A 21293-nucleotide genomic window follows, 5' to 3' on the forward strand; every position below is an offset into this window, starting at 1 on the left:
ATTTTAATCATCACAATTGATTATAATTAATTTTTTCAATGATTTAATAGTATAAAAAATCTTAACATTGTGAGTGTGCATAAATTAAGCATTTCGAATTTATTCGTTATTTCCTGAGACATCTTTTATTTACATAGCTTTCGATCAAACATAATTATTCTTGGATTTAACTTATGTACTTTTTAGTACTCAATTATATTTGTCGATATTAACTAATATAGCGACATTAGATTGGTTGACAAATACCTGTAAAAGTCTTTTAGGTGTCGCCTTTGTCAAATTCAATGCTGAAATTTACAATTATTAGAGCTCTTTCATTTCAAAGTGATCATTTGTTATTTGACTATGTAAGGAAAATAAAGGGGGATCGGAAAGCTAAAATTTTGTAGTAGTATTTACTATTTGTTCAGTGAAAATTTGTGTAGTCATATTTTCCGGATTTGTTTAAAATAGAAAAATCTTCTATAAACAGAACACAAGAAGTGGATTCAATGTTGTTCTATGTGATTATTGTGTAATATCGTTTTAGAAAATATCATTTTAACATGCACTAACAAAGAAAGGTGTTACCCGAAATTTAATACTTATGTTTAGAAAATATTATGTTTCCAAGTATGACAATCACACACACACAGATAGATAGGAGTTAATTCCCTGAATGGTCACTCAAGTTTTGAGAATTGTCTCCTAAAATCACTTTTGTTTCTTTTAGGACTATAAAGTCATTCAATTATTACTATTTTCCTCAAACTATACTTAACATTACAAAAACTCCTTTCTCTACTATGACATGCCATGTCACATTAAAACACTATTTTTTAATAATAAATCTATTTAACCAATATATATCATACCCATTCAATCCAATCCAATCCCGATTAAAAAAGATACAAAATGCACGTAACTTTTTTCCTCTTGTTCATATTCCCATTGTGAAATTAGAGAGAAAATAACAAAGAATCAATCTTAGATGTTGTGCCAATGGGTTTTCTCGAAGGAACAGAAACCTCTTATAGGGTATCCTCCAAACTTTGTTTTCATAAGTATTCATCACCTGTCCGGCCGGATTCCATATATTTCTCCCCAAAGCTTCTCCAATTTCATCTACTTATGTTAAATAGGTTAATCGTGTTTACCCCGGATTCGGGTAATCAATTAAATTTATAGGTGGGTATAGGATATGTGTTTTGTTCTTGATGTGTACTAGACAAAGAAAACAAAATATTTGAAGGTTAGCGATATATAGAGGTTAGTGAGCAATGTATGATACTTGATAGATGAAATGCACTAATCACAATGACAGGCGTCCTTGGCCGAATTAAATGATGGAAGAATTAGTATACAAGAGTTCCTTTGTTACAAATGTTCTTGGAAAGTAAGAAGAGTCCAACCCCCTTAAGGGAGGTAGATATGCCCTATTTATAGCAGTGAGCCCATGGGCCTCATACAATATGAATTAATAAAATAACAATAAAAAAGGACAGCCCCTGCACGAATTTGGTGGGATTGGACAGACGGCGTCGTCTGACACACACATAGTTGGTGGCCGACCATGACGTGACACCACTGGTGCGCTTCAGCAACGGTCATAATGGACCAACGGATACACGGGCAAACGGTGTCCGGATCAACGGTGATGAACCCTCGGGAAGAGTCCCCGAACCATCGGTGGCACAGAGACCGGACCAAAGGGCGCCTCTACTCAGCTTCGATTAAAGCGCTTATCCGGGAAGGTGTGACGCCCCTCGTGCGAACTCCCGGCCCTTTTCTTCCTCCGATCCATATTTTCTCCGGATATGACTCATATCCGGTTTCTACCGTATACAAATAGCCCCCACGCTTCCCGGGTCAACGATCCATCGGAGTAACGGGAAGTGAATGAATCATACAACCGACCTCCCGGATGGCCTATTCTTATCTCCTTATTTTGGCGGGAATAGTTGCGTCATGCCTTTTCCTTCGACGGCCACGTGTCCTGTTCCGGATGGTCCGCTCCTGCCAACCGCCTTTTGCACGTCGTTTCGGGTCGCTTCGCATTAATGATGGGGCACGTGGCGATCCCCGATTGGCCCTCCTCGATAACCGTTCCCCTCCTTATGCCTATATAAAGCCCCGCATCTCCTCATTTTTTCACTTTTGCGATCTTCTCTTTTGTTTCTTCTCTCCTCTGCGTTCTACCGTCATCCTTCCTACAGCAAATCTACTACCAAATCTTCGCTTATTTTTTCGTGAAAGGGAGATTAATTTTGTCATCATTCTCGCCAACTGACCTTTGCTCCAGTTGTTCTTCAAATCACCATTTCCTCCGTTTCCTTTGTATTATCTTCCGAAATTCCCTTCCCTTCATTCCTACAACATGTCTGAAACCACTTCTCCCGAAGTTCCCTCGGTTTCATCCCCGAGGGCCGAGACTGTGTCTCCGACTAAACAAAGGAGCAACCCCGAGACCACGGCCTCGGATATTATACCGGCCAAATTTAACTTCAATAAAGACCTCGAGGCGGAAAAGCCCTCTGCCGTCTCAGACCGGGTTACGACGTGAGGCGATATCCTTCTTTCGTAACCGAGGATAAGCTTAACATGGTCCGGGCAGACTGCGGGTGGAACATACGCCCAGTGAGGGTTTTTGCACCCAGGCCGGACGAATCCATTACCGACCACCGGGAAGGGTTCTTGTACGTGTACTCTTACCCCTTTACCCTTAAACTCGACCCCCTGATTGATCCGGTCATACTGGATATGTGCCGGACCTATGGTGTGACTTTGGCACAGATCGGCCCAATCGTTTGGAGGGTCATTGCTTGCCTCCGGCTGCTGGCCAACAGAGCCGAGAAGGAATTCTCGCTGGGCCACCTAATACGCCTGTATTCTCCGAGAATATTCCGGGGCGGTGTCATAAAACTAACCAAGCGTAGCCGGAACCCGTTCTTCTCGAAGATGGACGAAGACCGGGACAGGGGATGGCTAGAACGCTATGTCCGGGTAAAAACCGAGGACATAATCCCGGCCGCCCATCTACCTTTTCCGGAGAAGTGGAACGATAAGCGTAAGTTCGATCCTTTGAGCAATCGTCCTTACTTGTTTAGCCGTTTTTAGTGTTGTTTCCTTATTGCCCTTTCCTTATTTTTTGCAGCAAACGGATTTGTTCCCCCGGTTATTCGTGATCTGAGTGAATGGGTCACGAAACTCCTCGGCCAGCTTCCCTATGAGGACCGAACATGGGCCCATTTGTCACGTGGTCGATGGATTGCTCAAAATCATGGTAACGTTTGACTTTCCTCCGTTTCTGTTGCATCTTTAGCCATTCGTGGTCGTCAGTTTTCTTCGCCCTGCCTATGCCTTTATCGTTCAGGTTTGCCGAAGGGCTCGGTGGTATCCAGATCGGAGTCGGGGGTTGCTTCCCCTGCTCCGGCGTCCGCGTTCGACACGGCGGGTTCTTCCCGTGTTCTTGCCGAAGCTGCCAAAAGGAAACGGCCCTCCGAAAAGGGGGAGCCTCCCAAACGGAAGAAGGCAAGAGGTGTTGCCCGGGCCCCGAGAGAAGAAGCGGAGCCCGACATCATATTTCGAAGGGTCGACCCGGCTCCGTCAACGACTCCAGTACTCGAGGAGACCGCCTCCGTTCCGCCTTTGCCTTCTGTCAACGAAGGTCTCTTGATTTCCGTTTTTCCTTCAGGTGCGGAAGAAATCCTCTCCCCGGCTCCTCTCCGGTCGATTGAATTTGTCGACATTTCAGGTGAAACTTCTCCGGAAGATACTCCCCTGCAGAGGAGGAAGGGACCGGGGGAAACGGCTGTCACTGCAGCCGATCAAAGGATTGCCCCAGTTCCGGAGACCGAAGCCCCTATTTACGCACATCCGTCTCCCGACCATGAACCTGTTTCCACTGCGGAGCCCCCGGTCTTTGCCAGAAACATTGAGTCCATGCCAAGTTCATCTATCCCGGCTCGGAGAGCTGAAGATTTTGAAGATATGTTTTCAACCACTCCTCCTGCTACCAGTGAAACTGCGGGTTTCGGCCATCTGCCAATTCCTCGGGCCACGAGGCTGGCTAACCGACAGTCAGAATCTGGCTCTAGAGATAACCTGGTGACCATCTTCCCAGCCCCGAGCGTAGAACCAAGAAGGACTAGATCGGCCGTAATCACCGTCCCCGAGGATTGCGGCTTTCTATCGCGCCCGGTGGGAGTAGCAAGCTACTTACGGCCTCTTGTCTCTGACTCAGACAAGCATAAAATGACCGGGGTCACCTGGCAGTGCCTTATGAACGAAGGCATGCACGCGGGCAACCGGGTAAGACCCTCAGCCACCCTTATATATCATCAGACTTTATGCTCACTTTGTTTGATTCTTTATGTTTGTTTTTCTTGCAGAGTGTGATACTGATCAATGAGGCCTTCATCCATGCCCAACACGAGATGGACGATCTTCGAGGCCAACTAGATGCCCAAGGCCGAGAAATGGAGAAATATAAGCATCTTCTCCGAGAAAAAGAGGAAGAGTTGGGTCGGGCGGTTGTTCTTGCCAACCTTCGTCCCGAGCTCGATGCGGCCAAGGACGAAAATCATCGTTTGAAGAGTGAATTGGTCGCCATGACCGATTATAACCGAAGCCTCGAGACTGAGAAGATTGGCCTTAGCCGAGACAAAGCCCATTTTTCGTCGAGGCTGGACGAGCTGGAGACCATCGTATCCCAACTCCGGGGGGGACTGGATTTGGTGAAGGCCGATGCAGCGGGCCTAGCCGAGAGGAACCGGCTACTGGAATCCGACACCGCTCTGTATAAAGAACGTATGAGAGTTTTTGAAGGGAAAGCTGAGGAGCGGTCTCGGATATGTGAGGGATTGAAAGCCGAGCTGGAGGAGGCGGTGAGCGCCAACGATGTTCTTAAGGCTGAGCTAGAAGCTGTTGTTCATATGAGGAATATTGTTGTGGCGAACCGGGCCGAGCTGGAGACTAAGTTAGCTAAAGCCGAGGCTGATTTAGAAGAAGCCTGGAAAGGCGTGGAGGCGGCCGAGGCTCATACCGCCATCGTCGCCGAGTACGAGAAGTGGAAATCTCGGCAGCTCACCCTCGAAGAAGCCGAGCACGGATTCTCCGATCTTCCGGCCCTGATAAACTAGGCCAAAGGAATGGAGGAGGAGGCAAACCACGCCCTCGGGTCCGATTCAGACAATTCCGAGAGAACCGAGTCCGATCATTCTGCCTCCAGTCATCTAACATAGGATTTTTACTTGGCTTTTGCCTTTTGCCTTTGCTGGCCTTTTGACCTTTGATGTGAAAGTGTTCTTTGTAAAATTACCTTTTGTATATATGAAAGTTGCACTTTTCTTGTTTCTTCATTTGAGTGCTCGTTTTTATTTTGCTTTGAATTATCGGTCTATTTTTCGGACAAGATAACCCGTAGTCATTGATTAATTCTGCCCGTAGGGCCTACTAAGATGTTTTGTGACCTCGGATCTTTCCGTGCCCGTGATAGGCGCCTCTTTAGGACCGGCATTTTTTGTGACCGGTTCGTAATGACCTCGTTGACCTTGTCGAATTTCGACCACAGTGCCTGGTGTAGGGCGTAAAAATTGAACAACGCCGAAATACGACCAATGCCATGGTCTTTGTATTGTAAATGTTCGTACATATGAGAATTTTTATTTCTTGTATCTTTGCCGTAGCAAACACTAAATGGGACACGATTCATTATGATCGTTTGGTCCTTACATCGAAGGCGATGACCGGTGGCCAGCCTTTATTTTTGCCGTGGCAAATGCTAAATGGGACACGATTCATTATGATCGTTTGGTCCTTACATCGAAGGCGATGGCCGGTGGCCAGCCTTCGTTTTTGTCGTGGCAAATGCTGAGCTTCTTCGTTTCTCTTTATCGTGGCGTGCTTCGATGTGGGTGTTGTGCCCCCCCCCCCCCCCCTAACACTTATCCGAGCTTCGAGGTCGGGTGAGTGTTATCAAGCCCCCACTCGGAAGGTGTGACCTCGTGTGTCCGAGTGCTGGCCCTTTATCTTTGTTGCGTAGCACGTTGTACTTGTTGCCTCATTAAAAACCTCGTCGGAAAACCCATTTCGGGACAAAACCGCACTAAGGAAAAGAGTGCAACACGTGCTTTCAGTCCTAAATTTCTAATTTTGTGTTGTCCTTGATTTCCTGCAAAAGAAAGATACGGTTAACAAAAAGCATGTGGGAAGATCATACCTTAGCAGTAGTATCTTTTTAGATGGGCTATGTTCCAGTTGTTGCGCAGGCATTGCTCATCCATGGACTCCAGCTGGTATGATCCTTTGCCCGTTACACCGGTTACCCTGTACGGTCCTTCCCAGTTTGGTCCTAGCTTTCCCTCGTTGGGGTTCTTTGTATGTAATGTGATTTTTCGAAGCACCAAGTCCCCCACTTGGAAATGCCGAAAGTTGGATCTTCGGTTGTAATACCTTTCCATCCTCTGTTTTTGTGCCGCTATGCGGACTGACGCTCCTTCGCGTAGCTCATCCGCGAGGTCGAGCTTCACGGCCATAGCCTCTCCGTTTGATTCTTCGGTGGCATATCTGAAACGGAGGGTCGGTTCGCCAACCTCCACGGGGATGAGGGCTTCGGCTCCGTAAACCAATGAGAACGAGGTTTCCCTCGTGCTTGATTTGGATGTGGTTCTGTAAGCCCAGAGCACCTCCGGGAGTATTTCCCTCCAATTATGCTTCGATGCCTCAAGTCTCTTCCTCAGATTTTGGATTATCGTTTTGTTAGTTGATTCTGCCTGCCCGTTTGCACACGGGTGATACGGGGTTGACACGATTTTCTTGATCTTCAACCCTTCGACGAAACTGTTGACCTTGCCACCCACGAACTGGGGGCCATTATCACAGGTTATTTCAGACGGGATGCCGAAGCGGCAGATGATGTGGTCCCATATGAAGTCGATGACTTCCTTTTCTCTTATCTTTTCGAAGGCCTGCGCTTCAACCCATTTAGAAAAATAGTCAGTCATAAACAAAATGAAACGGGCCTTACCTGGTGCCCGAGGTAACGGACTAACAATGTCCATTCCCCACTTCATGAAAGGCCAAGGTGAGATGACCGAATGCAGCAACTCCCCGGGCCGATGAATCATCGGAGCATGCTTCTGACACCCGTCACATTTTTGGACAAAATTTTTCGTGTCCTCGTCCATCCGGTTCCAGTAATAACCGGCCCTGACGATTTTCCGAACCAAAGCTTCTACACCGGAGTGGTTGCCGCAGGTCCCCTCGTGCACCTCTCTTATCACATATTCCGTTTCACCGGGGCCCAAACACTTAGCTAAAGGGCCGAGGAAGGACCGTCGATACAGTTGACTATCCACCAAGCAAAAGCGGGCAGCCTTGGTCCGCAGCGATCGTGACTCCTTCGGGTCCTTTGGGAGCTTCCCCTCACGCAGGTAGTCGATGTATTTATTGCGCCAATCCCAGGTCAAGCCCATTGTGTATATTTCGGCGTGCCCGGTTTCTATGGCCGTGTTTGATAAGTGCACCGTTGCCCCGAGGTTGATTTCCTCCCCCTCAACCGAGGAACCCAAGTTTGCTAATGCATCGGCTTCACTGTTCTGCTCCCTCGGTATGTGCTGCATGGTCCACTCTTTAAATTGATGAAGCACCACCTGCGTTTTTTCGAGGTACCGCTGCATCCGTTCGTCCTTTACCTCGAATACGCCGTTCACCTGGTTCACGACCAGAAGCGAGTCGCACTTTGCCTCTATTGTTTCGGCTCCCATGCTTCGAGCCAATTCCAAACCCGCAATCATAGCCTCATACTCGGCTTCATTGTTAGTCAATCTAGCAGTTTTAATGGACTGTCGGATGACCTCCCCGGCCGGGGTCCTAAGGACAACCCCAAGGCCGGAACCTCTAAGATTCGAGGCCCCGTCCGTATGTAGAGACCAAATGCCCGCGGTCTTTCCCGAGGTCAGCAAAAGTTCTTTCTCGACCTCGGGGACCATGGCCGGGGTAAAATCTGCCACAAAATCGGCCAAGATTTGGGATTTGATGGCCGTCCGAGGCTTGTACTCGATATCGTAACCGCTAATTTCTATAGCCCATTTTGTTAACCTACCGGATAACTCAGGTTTATGCATGATGTTTTTTAAAGGGTAAGTGGTTACCACACATATGGGGTGGCATTGAAAATAAGGTTTGAGCTTTCTGGAAGCGCTTACCAATGCTAAGGCCTGTTTTTCCAAATGGGGATAACGGGTCTCCGCATCCCCCAAAGTTCTACTTACATAATAGATAGGGAATTGCGTACCTGATTCTTCTTGGAATAAAACGCCGCTTACCGCCATTTCGGAGACTGCTAAATAGAGGAAGAGTGGCTCATCGGACTTCGGCGTGTGCAGTAACGGGGGGTTGAATAAATACTTCTTCAATTCCCTTAGGGCTTCTTGGCACTCCGGCGTCCAAACGAAGTCGTTCTTCTTTCTGAGCAAATAGAAGAAACGGTGACTCCTGTCCGAGGACCTCGAAATGAAGCGACTCAGCGCCGCTATCCGCCCGGTGAGCTTCTGTACCCCCTTTATGTTGTTCACGACCTCGATGTCCTTGATGGCCCTGATCTTATCCGGGTTGATTTCAATTCCCCGGTTTGACACCATGAATCCCAGGAACTTACCAGACCTGACGCCGAAGGCACATTTCTCGGGGTTGAGCTTCATGTTGTATCTTCGGAGTACATCGAAGGTTTCCTGCAAATGCTTTAAATGGTCCTCTGTTTCCAGGGACTTAACAACCATATCGTCAACATAAACTTCCATCGTTTTTCCTATTTGTTCTTCGAACATCCCATTAACTAGGCGTTGGTAAGTTGCACCGGCGTTTTTTAATCCGAAAGGCATGACGTTATAACAGTAAGTCCCATAACAGGTGATGAAGGATGTTTTCTCTTGGTCCTCCGGGTGCATCCGGATCTGGTTGTACCCGGAGTAAGCATCGAGAAAACTTAACATTTCGTGCCCGGCCGTCGCATCGATCATTCTGTCGATGTGAGGCAATGGAAATGAATCATTCGGGCATGCCTTGTTTAAATCCTTATAATCGACACACATTCGAAATTTATTACCTTTTTTGGGCACCACCACCACGTTAGCAAGCCAATCCGGGTATTTCACTTCCCGGATGGAACCTATATTCAAAAGCTTCATTACCTCGTCTTTCACGAAGGCGTGCTTTGGCTCTGACATGGGCCTCCTTTTTTGCTTGACCGGGGGAAACTTTCCGTCCAAGCTGAGTTTATGTGATGCTATTTCCGGTGATATACCTGTCATATCTATATGCGACCATGCAAAGCAATCGGCGTTAACTCGAAGAAATTCAATTAACTTACGCCTGAGCTCCGGGGTGAGCCCCGTGCCCAGGTATACCTTTCTGTCCGGTAAGAACTCAAACAAGATGATCTGCTCCAGCTCCTCCACGGTTGACTTGGTCGCGTCCGGGTCATCCGGCATGACAAAGGATCTGGGCATCCCGAAGTCGTCCTCCTCGTGCACTGGACCCGGTCCAGTGTACTTTAGTTGCTATTGGGGGACCTCCCCTCCGGTTGTACCCTTCTCTTCCTGAGCCGGCTTCTCGGGCCAGGAAGCCGCCTCATCTACTGCGAACATTTCCTTTGCTGCGGGCTGCTCGCCCCGGATGGTTTTCACCCCCTCCGGAGTGGGGAATTTCAACAACTGATGCAGTGTTGAAGGAACCGCCTTCATACCATGTATCCAAGGTCTGCCCAATAACGCGTTATATTTCATGTCCCCTTCGATCACATAGAACATCGTTTGTTGAATGGTGCCATCCACGTTTACGGGCAACGAGATCTCTCCCCTCGTGGTTTCACTTGCCATATTGAACCCGCTTAACACTCGGGCCACTGGTACGATCTGACCGAGCAGTCCCAGCTGTTCAACCACTCTCCATCGGATGATGTTGGCCGAGCTACCTGGGTCAACCAAAATACGTTTGACCTTAGTTTTAAAGACAAGTACAGAAATTACCAACGCATCATTGTGGGGTTGGATGACGCCTTCCGCGTCTTCGTCATTAAAGAATATAGATCCCTCGGTCGAATGACCTCGAGTGCGCTTCTCACGAACAATAGAAATCTTCGTCCGCTTCATTACCGGCCCTCGAGGGGCGTCAATCCCCCCCCACTATCATGTTGATTGTATGTTGGGGTTCGACAGGTTCGGGCCTTTGATAAGATTCTCTTTCCTTATAATGATTTTTTGCCCGCTCGCTCAGCAGATCTCGGAGGTGGCCATTTTTCAATAACCGGGCTACCTCCTCTCTCAATTGGCAGCAATCCTCAGTTCTATGACCGTGGGTTCCGTGATATTCACACACTACGCTCGGATCCCGCTGACCCGGGTCTGACCTCAACGGTTTAGGCCATCTTACATCGGGGACACGCCCAATAGCCGAGACAAGTCCCGAAGTACTAACGTTGAAGTTGTACTCCGAAATTTTTGGCGGAACCTTATTACTGGCGGAACTTCCGGCATCGGTCCTAAACGAGAGTCCCCGACTGTTCGACGGGCGCTTAACCCGCTTGCTGCCCCGTCCAGAGAAATGGTTTGGACTCTCGATTAATTTTTCTGACCTGACATTTTGTCTCTCCGAATGGGGATATGGCCGAAATCTTTCTTTCGATAATTCGGACTTCGTTTCGTATCCCTTCCTTGGTGCCTCGAAACCTTTATTTACTTTGATCCTTACCGGTGGGAGCTCGAATTGATCATCCTCCACCCGAATCTTTGACTCATACCGATTGTGGACGTCGGCCCATGTTACGGCCTCGTATTCTAGCAAACTTTCTTTCAATTTGGCCGAAGCCACCGAACTTAGCATGTTGAGGCCCTTTGTGAAAGCCTGCGCGGCCCACTCTTCTGGCACCGGGGGGAGTTCCATCTGTTCCCTCTGGAACCGGGTGACGAACGCCCGCAGTAACTCGTCGTCCCTTTGGGTTATCCGAAAAATATCAGCCTTACGGGACTGCACTTTTATGGCACCAGCATGGGCTCTGACGAAGGCGTCGGTGAGCATTTCAAAAGAAGTGATTGAATGCTCGGGTAGATGGTCGTACCACGTTAATGCCCCCTTCGATAGAGTCTCTCCAAATTTTTTCAACAACACCGACTCTATCTCATCTTCTTCCATATCGTTACCCTTTATAGCACAGGTGTATGAGGTCACATGCTCATGCGGGTCCGTGGTGCCGTCGTATTTCTGAATATCCGGCATCTTGAATCTCTTCGGGATCAACTTGGGGGCCGCACTCGGAGGAAAAGGCCTTTGAATATACCTTTTTGAGTTTGGCCCTTTTAGCAGAGGTGGAACCCCCGGTATCTGATCCACCCGAGAGTTGTACGTCTCGACCCTCTTTTCGGCGGAATCCACTCGCTGCGCCAAAGTTTCGAGCATCTTCAGAACCTCGGTGGAGGAACCGGCCGCAGAATCATTACTCTCGACCACCCATGGATCGTTCCTTCCGATTTCCGCTGTACCCTTAGCCTTTTCAGACCCAGCTTCACCCTTTCCGCTCTGCAGTTGGGCAATCGCTAATCCTTGCTCGGCGATTGCCGCTCTTTGTTCCTGCAACATTTCAAAAATTAATCGCAAGTTAATGCCATCGTTTGGTGCGTCCGGTTCTGTTCGGCCCCGATCCCGGGACAATGTAACGGAATGATGAGTGTTTAGGGGGTCGGTTGCCAGTGGGACGGCGTTCTCTTGATCTACGGTATTTTGCCGGTTGAGTCCTTCCCTCGAATCAACGGGGTTCGGATCAGCGGGGTTCTGCAATGCCCGCAGTCCGCTCCCTTCGTTTTCCGCCACGATCTCGGCATTATTGACATGACCGGATTGCTTGACGTCAGCCATTTGGACCGTTTTCACAGAGATGGGTAGGGACGTTTTTGGCTTTGATGAATATAGTAGAAATCAAGGCCAAAGACCACTATTATCCTAGCCCCACGGTGGGCGCCAAACTGTTTACCCCAGATTCGGGTAATCAATTAAATTTATAGGTGGGTATAGGATATGTGTTTTGTTCTTGATGTGTACTAGACAAAGAAAACAAAATATTTGAAGGTTAGCGATATATAGAGGTTAGTGAGCAATGTATGATACTTGATAGATGAAATGCACTAATCACAATGACAGGCGTCCTTGGCCGAATTAAATGATGGAAGAATTAGTATACAAGAGTTCCTTTGTTACAAATGTTTTTGGAAAGTAAGAAGAGCCCAACCCCCTTAAGGGAGGTAGATATGCCCTATTTATAGCAGTGAGCCCATGTGCCTCATACAATATGAATTAATAAAATAACAATAAAAAAGGACAGCCCCTGCACGAATTTGGTGGGATTGGACAGACGGCGTCGTCTGACACACGCATAGTTGGTGGCCGACCATGACGTGACACCACTGGTGCGCTTCAGCAACGGTCATAACGGACCAACGGATACACGGGCAAACGGTGTCCGGATCAACGGTGATGAACCCTCGGGAAGAGTCCCCAAACCATCGGTGGCACAGAGACCGGACCAAAGGGCGCCTCTGCTCAGCTTGGATTAAAGCGCTTATCCGGGAAGGTGTGACGCCCCTCGTGCGAACTCCCGGCCCTTTTCTTCCTCCGATCCATATTTTCTCCGGATGTGACTCATATCCGGTTTCTACCGTATACAAATCGAATTAATTACAAGGACACCAAAATATTATCGCAGATTGAGATACGTTTCACTGATTAGCACTTTCCATTTTTAGATCTATGAGTTTAAATACATGTGCGAACACACACATATTATTGAGGCAAAAACAATTAACGTAAGTTCAAAACTATAGAATTGCTAGTAGTTGCCAGAAAATAATTTTTAATGATGGATGCATTTTGTGTCATTTTTAATCGGGTATAAAATTGGGGTTGAGTTGGATTGAATGTGTATGAAGTATATAGTTAAATAGGTTTATTATTAAACAAAAAAAATTTTAATGTGACATGGCATGTCAACTAGGAGAGAAGGAAATTTTTGTGGTGTTAAGTATATTTTGAGGAAAATAGTAATAATTAAATGACTTTATGGTCCTAAAAGAAACAAAAGTGATATTAGGAGGCAATTCCCAAAACTTGAGTGACCATTCAGGGAATTAACTTGATAGATAGATATATATTAAGTGGAGTCCGCAATTTAAATGACCCAAAAAGTGGGTTTAGGGACGAAAATAACCCATAAAAAAAAGTTATCAAAGTACCTTTTGCGCTATAATTTAGTGCACAATAGGAGTTAACTGTAACATTACAGTTAAGTCCTATTGCACGCTAAATCAGTGCGCAAAAGGTATTATTTTCATTTTCCCAACACTTGTGTAATTTCAAAGTTTTGAAATTTCACGTTTTTTTCATAACTTGACCAAAGATTAGTCATGTTTCAAAACGCCGGAATATCAATATTTTATATAGAACTTGATATCTTTTTCTGCGAACAACAATGTAGGATCAACACATCAAGTATACGTAAATGTTTGGATCATCGTTTTAGGGGTTGTAAAATGCCCCGAAGTAAGCTTTATTTGTTTGAAAACTTGTTATCTTTAGGTTTAAGTGTTTTATTTTATAAGGTGGTAGGGACAGAGGGGGTGGGGCTAGAGAGGTCGATGGCCGAGGGGATGGTGGCCGAGGTGGAGGCCTTTGTCTAATAGATGAGCCTGACGAGCATGCCACAGTTCCCGCTCCAGCCCAGCAACATCCGCTGACTTCAAAGCACCCGTCGACTTCTTACCGACCGGCGACACCTCTATATATGCCGGCGGAGCTATTTTAAGAGCACCTAGAGTGGCCATCATTAGAGGCATACCATGCGCAGCCGCTAGTTCGTCATCCACATGGTGAGCAGCCAATTCGTGATCTACATGGTGGCAGGAAGCTGGAATACGACTTCACATTCCTGGACTTCCGCAGCTGGAGCCAAGATGTAAGTGTTTGAAATAATTATTTTAACAAATTAGAATACTTATACTAATTATTATATAATTTTCCATTTCTTAGGATCCAGCTCTGGCATCATCTACATCTCCGGCTCCGGGGCCTGCTCAGGAGACCGCGGAGGAGCCAGCTCGGGAGCCCTCTCATCATCCATCTCAAGAGCTCGTCGACACACAGGTTTGATTTTTTACAAAAAGATAATGTATTAATTAAATCTAAATTATAATTAGGTTTTTAATTGTTTATATGTTATTTCAGGTTTAGTTTAGAATAAATCTAAACTAAATTATTTATATGTTATTTCAGGTTCATTCTTCTGCGCCTGTGGACCCATCGCCAGCTCCGGCACCATTTACATCTCCGGCTCCGGGGCCCGCTCAGGAGCCCACTCAGAAGACCGCTGAGGAGCCTACTCAGGAGCCCTCTCATCATCCATCTCAAGAGCCCGTCGATACACAGATTTGATTTTTTACAAAAAGATAATGTATTAATTAAATCTAAATTATAATTAGGTTTTAATTGATTATATGTTATTTCAGGTTTACTTTAGAATAAATCTAAACTAAATTGTTTATATGTTATTTTAAGTTCATTCTTATGCGCCTGTGGACCCGTCTCCAACTTCGATTGACCCATCTCATGATGTTGATGAGATTCCAACCATACAAATCCCACACCGGCCCCACAAGAAGCATGTTATGCTCAAGGGCGTAAGGAATGGAAGGAATGATGATCATGACATAGAGCATCCTATTATTAAGAGGAAGAAGGGGAATGAAGATGATGGTGAGGGTGGTGGGTGTTATACCTCGGAAAATTTTTCGTTGATGCACAGTGATTAGACTATCGAAGAGTACGAAGTATATGGTATTTTGATAAGTAAGGAATAACATTTGATGACCCTCATTAAGATTTCAAAGACATTCGATGTTAGATAAGAAAGTTGCCAAGAGAAGGCAAGGCATACGATAGGTATCGGACGAGATTTATCAGTAACAAGTTGATGACGACTAAATGATGTTTTGGGGAAGAGTTGTAACACCCCTTAGATTGTTAATGAAGTGTTAAACAAGTGTTAAGAAAGTTCCATAAGGATCGGAGATCGAACGAAGTAAAGAGAACAAGTTCAGTGGACTGATGGGTTATACGGCTCATTATACGGATCGTATAATGTTATACGGACCGTATAATGGACCGCAGAACCATCACAGAAAAGACCCCTCACTGGTGAGATTATACGGTCAGTTATACGGACCGTACAAATTTATACGGCCCGTATAATGAACCGTATAATGGTCACAGAGACGGGTGAATGAAAGGTCCATTTCACGGTCACTTATATGGACCGTATAAGTTTATACGGACCGTATAATTGACCGTATAATGTCCTGACAGATCAGATTTTTGGGTTATTAAAAAAGGGACCAAGTTCATTATTTCATTTCCACATTTCACCCCTTCTCTCTAAAACATCTCTCTACATTTATTTCACAAGAATTCAAGAGGTATTAGAGATCAACAACATAAACTAAGTGAATCAAGTGTAAGAAAACCCATTAAAGATCATTCAAGTCAAGAAATCTCATTGGAGATGAACTAGGGTTTTTACTCAAGTGAAGTATTATCAACCAAGGATTGTTCCTACAACATCTAAGGTAAGATTTATGGTGTTTCTATGTTGTTTAAGGTATTTGAGATTTGAAATACTTGGATTGTAGAAGGGTATAGAAAAATGGGTCATGAATATGGGAATAGTGTCACTTTTGAGTAAATGTTTGGATTGAGTTGTGATTCTTGATACATTATGAATATAATCATGTTATAAACGATATTGAGAACATGGAATAGACCTTGTATATGAACGAACGAAATTGTGTGATATGACCATGGATACAGATGAATTGAAATGTATGGAGAAGTAAGGATAATGTAGTCGAATAAAGGCTATTGTGATGATGTTGTGAAAGTTATTATTGATGTTTGGGAGTTGATATGTGATATGGAGGAAGTCGTATAAATAAAAGAGATGCTGTCCGATTTTCTCTAACTTTCATTATGTATGTTAAGTCATCGATTTCCTAATGTTAGTATGCACTCTAATGAAGGTAGAAACGTGAGCATTATAGAAGCACGTGCAAGTGTAGAATAGTTGAACGGAAAGGTATGTAAGACTAACCTTTCTTTCATAAGGCATGGTTCTTTGGCCAATCATCTAAATCTTCTATAAGTCTATGACGTATTCCAAATGATTCTATCTTCAAAGCTACTAAGCTTATGATTCTCGATATGTATTACGATTGTACTAAGTTCCTCATATGACTAGGGATCCTATAAGGATAGATGTAATGAACGACGATGATAGTGATAACGATGATAATGGCAATGACGATAATGATGATGATAATGATAGTGATGATAATAGTAAGATGCTTATGAGCTATTATGTATGTGTATCTATGTATGACTATTATGGAACCCCGAGCTTATGAGGCCGGGTAGTATATGTATCTATTTACGTAACGCGCGCACACCTCTGCAGAGGGTACGGATAACCCTGAAGCCTTGGTAGGGCCAGGTAGATGTAACCCTGAAGCCTTGGTAGGGCCAGGTATGTGTAACCTTGAGCCTTGGTTGGCCAAGTATGTATGGAATACCGAACCTTCGTGGTCGGGTATGCTATGTAAATGCTATGTATATGTTATGGTTATGTATATGGTATAAATATGAGTATGAATAAGGATACGTGTATGAATACGATTACGAATGTGGAACGGATACGGATGTATGTACACTAATATGCGTTAGAAGTGGAAAGTCCCTATGAAAGGCAAGTACGTGCTTACGACGATGATATTACTATCTCCCATCCTATGCTATTCCTTATGCTGCTTATCATGCTTCTATATTGATATTGATCATGCTTTACATACTCAGTACATTCTTCGTACTGACGTCCTTTTGTTTGTGGATGCTGCGTCATGCCCGCAGGTGCACAGGGAGACAGACTTGATCCATAGCTGCATTCTCAGGGACTACATAGCGGAGCTCCATTTCATTCGGAGCTGCAGCTTTTGGTATATATTCTTTTGTGTACATAATTATGGGCATAGCGGGGTCCTGTCCCGTCTATATGATATGACATACTCTCCTTAGAGGCTCGTAGACACGTGTGTATAGTTAGATGTGTTTGGCCTTGTCGGCCTATATTTTTGGATATTATTTTGATAGCCTTGTCGGCTTACGTACTTTGACATGGGCTACTTGCCAATTATGATATAAAGTCATTGTCGTCCAATGGGACTTGTGTGATGGATGAATAGAATGTATGATTGAATATGTGGGTCACCTAGATGTGAATGTAAAGGTGCAATGAGAGGCGCCCGGGTGGGCTAGCACCGAGTGCCCATCGCGGCCCTCCGGTTGGGTCATGACAAAAGTGGTATCAGAGCAGTTCTGTCCTAGGGTGTGTCTACGAGCCGTGTCTAGTAGAGTCTTGGTTATGGGTGTGTTGCGCGCCACACTTATAAACAAGAGGCTGCGAGCATTTTAGGAATAAATGACCTTCTTTCTTCATAAGAATCGTGCGATAGAGCTATGATATAAGAACTTCTTGTTCCTTAACAGTGTATTGTGTATTTCAGAAATGCCTGTAAAGAGAAAGGCGACAGCAGCCCAAAAGGGCAAGACGGTGGCAGAAAAGCGAGCTGAAAGAGCACCGCCACCGATAGTAGAGGAAAATGAGTCCTAGAATGCGGCTCAATCTCAGTCCTCCCGTTTAGTACCTATATTAGAGGAGCGTGAGGGAGCCTCAGCCCCAGCTCCAACACCTCCGGCTCCTCCACCGGATGCTTCAGGCCAAGATGTAAAAGAGGCCATTCATTTGCTTACTCAATTGGTTGCCGCCCAGACTCAGCGGCAAGGTACAGGGCAAGGTGATAGGGCTGTAAGTGTAAGGGCCCGTGACTTTATTAGCTTGAACCCTCTGGAATTCTTTGGATCAAAGCCGGATGAAGACCCTCAATAGTTAAGTCCTATTGCACACTAAATTATTGCGCAAAACATACTTTGGTAACTTTTTTTATGGATTATTTTGATCCCTAAATTCACTTTTTGGGTCATTTAAGTTGCGGACTCATATCAAGTGCTTTAAAGATAATGATAGTTTTCAAGATATTAGTACACACTACATGCATATAGGACAAAATATGTGTGTGTATCACGAAAATATAGTAGATAATATGTAAAAAAGTCATAGCAAAAATACAAAAAATCTTTCTTGACAGTTAAAGTTGCTAGTTCATGTGTGGTTTTCGATTTGGAGAAATGAACCTCTCTAATTACTATATTAAATTGGAAAATCAAATTAGTTTTAACATTGATTCTTTGGCAAATATAGGGAATATGATTAATTAAAAAAAAATAGTTTAAACTTGCATATATATACATAAAATGAAATAAAAGGATAATGTATTCATTTCATGACAAAGAAATGAACCACTAAAGAGGAGAGGATTGATACTATATGATTTTGGAAAGCGATGTTCTACCTTGCCTTCAAATTTTGCTTGAATGATATTTAAGAATCTGTACGTGCTTCCTCAATAGCCAATTGAAATGGGAGAAATTTAAACTGGAAAATAATAAGTAAGTAAAAAGTTTGAGAAGGAAGTGGGGTACACGGCAGTAGGGAGAGAGTAAGACAGTGAGTGGAGGGTGTATTATTATGTTTGGCCCAGGCTTTTTGATTTTTTAAAATGCAGGATATGAGACTAGAAAAGAGGGCTGATTGTGGTACATATTTACGAAACGTACCCAGCGTGGGTCGCAAAAACAGAGTGGGCAGAAACGGAACGGAACGGTCAACCGTCAAACCATAGGGGAAGGCATCTTTTGCTCTTCCACATTATGTTTTGTTGTACTTTGGATTAGGGTTTGGTGTTTTCCCTTCACACTCTCCAAAACGAAATGAAAAGGTTTCAAGTATGGCAGGGAACACGGCTTGGTGTGCTGCTGACAAAAATCCATCACATATATGTGTACTTATTCCTGTGCTTATTCATAAAAAAAGTTTATTCATCAATTTATTTTGGTTAATGAGTTAACAAATACTTCATCCGTTTCAATTTATGTGAACCTATTTGACTGGGCATGATATTTAAGAAAAAATGAAGACTTTTGAAACTTGTGGTTCAAAATAAGTCTTGAATATTTGTGTGGTTGTACATCATTTCATAAAGTGAATTTGTTTCCAAATTAGGAAAGAGATCATTCATTTTGATACGAACTAAAAAGAAAATAGATTAACATAAATTAAAACAGGAGAGTATAATTTAATTAATAATGATTATTTAAGAAATTTATATACAAACACATATCATGGCATATAATGATACATGTAGTGTAAATTTAACCGTGTCTTATGTTGTACTTCGTAGATCTCATTCTTTGTCAATGGTCAAATTTCTACTAAACATTAATTAACCTTTAATGAGGTAATTAATGTGATAGATCATGGAATAGTGAATTCAAAGAAGTTATGGCCACTTTTTATTTTTATAGCTACTAAAAGAAAAAAATGTAACTAAATTTTAATATTTTTATTATTAAAATTCTAATCTCCAACTAATTAGTATATTTTTTAATGTAAAAAATTATCATTATGTTTTGATAGACTTAAAAAAGGATGTTATCCGAAATAAAAGTAAGTTTGAGGGAGGTACCGCTGTTGGAATAAGAGTAAGTTTGAGGGTGTTATCCGAAACAAATGTATTTGGATCCATTTTCAAACCGGAAAAGGTCCAAAAATACCCTTAAACTATTGAAAAAGGCTCATAAATACCCTCCTTCCATCTTTTGGTCTAAAAATACCCTTCCATCCACCTTTTAGGTCTAAAAATACCCTTAAGGTTTGTTTTTGGCTCAAATATACCCTTTAAACTAACAGAATATGTTTTTTTTTTTTTTTCGGAAAAGGTCCAAAAATACCCTTAATCTATTGAAAAAGGCTCATAAATACCCTCCTTCCACCTTTTGGTCTAAAAAAATATGAACGAAATATGTTTTTTTTTTTGGGTTTTTTTTGCATTTCATGAATAAAAAAATGAAATAGGAAATTATAATTTTTTTTTTACATTTCGTGTATTAAAAAACAAAATAGGAAATTATAATTTTTTTTTCATTTCGTGTATTAAAAAACGAATAGGATAAAAAAAATTAATTTCGTTCATATAAAAACGAACTTGGAAAATATATATACCAACGAAATAAAATATATATATATATATATATATATATATATATATATATATATATATATATATATTTTCCAATTTCGTTTTTATATGAACAATTTTTTTTTTATCCTATTTTTTTTAATACACGAAATGCAAAAAAAATAAATATAATTTCCTATTTTGTTTTTTAATACACGAAATGCAAAAAAAAAAATATAATTTCCTATTTCGTTTTTTTATTCATGAAATGCAAAAAAAACCCAAAAAAAAAAACTTATTTCGTTCATATTTTTTTAGACCAAAAGGTGGAAGGAGGGTATTTATGAGCCTTTTTCAATAGATTAAGGGTATTTTTGGACCTTTTCCGATAAAAAAAAACAAAAAAACATATTCTGTTAGTTTAAAGGGTATATTTGAGCCAAAAACAAACCTTAAGGGTATATTTAGACCTAAAAGGTGGATGGAAGGGTATTTTTAGACCAAAAGATGGAAGGAGGGTATTTATGAGCCTTTTTCAATAGTTTAAGGGTATTTTTGGACCTTTTCCGTTTTCAAACTAACCTGTTTGGATGGGCTTAAAAAAACAGCTTATAAGTCAAAAAAGATAAGTTGGCTACCTAACTTATCTTTTTTTGGCTTATAAGCTATTTTCAGTTTATAAGCTGCTTTAAATAAGTTAAGCCAAACGGGTTCAATTATTTTTTTAGACTTATTTTAAGCACAAAATAACTTTAAGCTGGCCAATCAAACACTCAAAAAAATTAAAAACAGTTTATAAGCTATTTTTAGCAACTTATAAGCCAATTCAAACGGGTTCTAAAACATCATTAGAGCACGTATCTTACGAGACACCGGAGGTACTGCTGTTGGAGCATGTTCCGTACCGAATCGTCATGTTTCTTAACACAGCCTTAATTAGATGGGTAATTTCAACATCAATTATTTGTTTTGTTAGGGGCCGTCCATTTTAAAGGCTGCTGCTTTCTTTTTCTTTTTTTTGTTTAAATGAAAACCACCAATTGAAATAAAAGCATCTGTACAGAAACCAGCCAAGCAGCTAGTTTAAAAAAC

The sequence above is a fragment of the Lycium barbarum genome, chromosome 8 (genome assembly GCF_019175385.1).
Source record: "Lycium barbarum isolate Lr01 chromosome 8, ASM1917538v2, whole genome shotgun sequence".
NCBI classification, from domain to species: domain Eukaryota; kingdom Viridiplantae; phylum Streptophyta; class Magnoliopsida; order Solanales; family Solanaceae; genus Lycium; species Lycium barbarum.